The sequence below is a fragment of the Cynocephalus volans genome, chromosome 12 (genome assembly GCF_027409185.1).
Source record: "Cynocephalus volans isolate mCynVol1 chromosome 12, mCynVol1.pri, whole genome shotgun sequence".
Lineage (NCBI taxonomy): Eukaryota > Metazoa > Chordata > Mammalia > Dermoptera > Cynocephalidae > Cynocephalus > Cynocephalus volans.
The window spans coordinates 64,565,999-64,568,874 of NC_084471.1; the positions used below are offsets into that span (position 1 = coordinate 64,565,999).

At 35.9% G+C, this 2,876-nt stretch overlaps 1 pseudogene; it reads right to left on the reverse strand.

Annotated features, from left to right (window-relative positions):
• Positions 1 to 697: 697 nt before the first annotated feature.
• LOC134391682 (olfactory receptor 6C2-like) lies at positions 698 to 1,405 on the reverse strand (annotated as a pseudogene).
• Between the last annotated feature and the right edge of the window lie 1,471 nt (positions 1,406 to 2,876).

Below are 2,876 nucleotides of genomic sequence, written 5' to 3' on the forward strand. Positions count from 1 at the left end.
CTGTGCAACCACTATCTCCATCTATTTCCAAAACTTTTTCATCATCCTAAATATGAACATTCTACCCAGTAAGCAATAACTTTTCTTCATTCCTCACCTCCCTCTGCCCCGCCCCTACCTCCAGCCATTTCTGGTAACCTCAAATCTATTCCTGTCCCTGAAATTTGTTTTTCCTTTAAATTTATTTTTTCTTAGTTGGCCCTTTACTTCATTCTGCTACTTTTGGACTTGATTTGTTCCACTTTTCCCACATTTTCTACTTTCTTAATGCATAATGTCATGTTGTTTGTTTGAATTCTTCCTTCTTTTTTGATGTCAACTTTTATTTCTATGAACTTTCCTTTTAGAATTACTTTTGCTGCTTTTCATATGTTCTTATATAGTTTGTTTTCATTTTTGTTTGTCTCAAAATATTTTCTGTTTACTTATTTCTTTTTCTTTTTTTAATAGAATCATAATTGATTATACATATTTGTGGGGTAGAGAGTTGAATATCAATTCTTGTGGACAATGTGTGTTGATCAAAACAGGATATATAGCATGTTCATCATTACAAAACATAACCATTATCTGTGACAACTAATCAATTTCTCATTAATCCTGCTTCCCTTTCCCCATTCCCAGCTCTAAGAGCCACAGTTCTGATCCCTTCTTCTGAAATGTTCAGTGTGTTATTGTGATTGTTTCTTATCTTTCATTAAGATGGAAATCTTAAAACTGGCTTAATAATGTAAATATAGGATAGAACTACACACATAAGGGTCAATATGAGGGTCAGCACAGCACAGATTAACACAGTTTGTTCCATGAACAGTGTGTCTGAACATGATATCTCCAGGAGGGGAGAAGTATCACAGAGAAAATGGTCAATGACATTTGAGTCACAGAATTTCAGATTCAGCTCCAAATTAAGTGGAAAGGTTATGACCAACAACCCAGACAACCAACAGCAAAAAACAAGTCTCCTGCACACTCTGGTGCTCATGATGCTCACATAATGCAGGGGTTTGCAGATGGCCACGTAGCGATCATAGGACATGGCGGCCGGAGGAAAATTCTGTTACTGCAAAGAGGTCAATGAAAAATACTTGGATGACACAAGCATTACATATAATGGTTGTATCACCTGTTGTTATGTTATATAAGTATTTGGGAACATAGGCAGTTGTGAATGAAATCTCTAAGAAGGAGAAATTTTGTAAAAAATGTACATTGGTGTTTAAAGATGGGGATCCATAAAGGTTAGTGTGATGATGGTAACGTTCCCAGTTATGCTCCACATGTAGGTAAGAAATAGAAAGATAAAAAATCAAAACTTGCAGCTTAGATCATCTGTAAGTACCAGCAGTATGACCGTTGTTATTGTGTAGTTTTTCACCATTGATGATTTCTGTTCAATCTGCATGTCCAATAATTCAGGGAGATTGTCATATACATTATTTTATCTATATAAAGTCTAACTTAATCAGCTCTACCTTCACTATATTTTTATATTATATTGTAAATCATGTATATGACTAGATATCTACTAATGTGGTGTGATTTCATGGGTACTAAAAATGCCATTTGGCTTCTCAAAATTCTTCCCTATTCACAGCTCAGTAAAACAAAACCACCTCACACCGTTAAAGTTATGCTTTTGGTTAACATTTTAGTTCTTGTCAAAATGCTAGTGTATAATATATAATTTGGTCTCACTTTAAAGAGTCCTGATCAGAACTTGGAATCTCTCTTCTGGCTTTACAATTAAATCTTTTGCTTGTTATTCTTTGCTTTTCTTTTTTTTTGTTGAATGTATTTTCTCCAATAATGCTAAACCTCATGCCCAAGACTATACAAGCTACCCTTCCTTCCTTGTCATTCTCAACATTTCTTTATAATGTGCAGTTTTGAACTTATTGTTCTCTGTTGTGCAGAACACAGTTTCTTTTTGTTTTTTTTTTGTCTTTCTTTTTTTATTTTTATTTTTAAATTTTATTTTGTCGATATACATTGTGGCTGATTATAGTTGCCCATCACCAAAACCTCCCTCCCTCCTTCCTCTCGCCTCCCCCCCACCAATGTCCCCTCTGCTTGTCGTATCAACTTCAAGTATTTGTGGTTGTTATATCTTCTCCCCCCCCCTCGGTTTTTTTTTTGTGTGTATGTGTGTGTGTGAATTTATATATTAATTTTTAGCTCCCACCAATAAGTGAGAACATGTGGTATTTCTCTTTCTGTGCCTGACTGGTTTCACTTAATATAATTCTCTCAAGGTCCATCCATGTTGTTGCAGATGGAAGTATTTCATTCGTTTTCATAGCTGAGAAGTATTCCATTGTGTAGATGTACCACATTTTCCGTATCCATTCATCCAATGATGGACATTTGGGCTGGTTCCAACTCTTGGCTATTGTAAAGAGTGCTGCGATGAACATTGGGGAACAGGTATACCTTCGACTTGATGATTTCCATTCCTCTGGGTATATTCCCAACAGTGGGATAGCTGGGGCGTATGGTAGATCTATCTGCAATTGTTTGAGGAACCTCCATACCATTTTCCATAGAGGCTGCACCATTTTGCAGTCCCACCAACAATGTATGAGAGTTCGGTTTTCTCCGCAACCTTGCCAGCATTTATCGTTCAGAGTCTTTTGGATTTTAGCCATCCTAACTGGGGTTAGATGGTATCTAAGTGTGGTTTTGATTTGCATTTCCCAAATGCTGAGTGATGTTGAGCATTTTTTCATATGTCTGTTGGCCATTTGTATATCTTCCTTAGAGAAATGCCTACTTAGCTCTTTTGCCCATTTTTTAATTGGGTTGCTTGTTTTTTTCCTGTAAGGTTGTTTGAGTTCCTTATATATTCTGGATATTAATCCTTTGTCAAATGTATA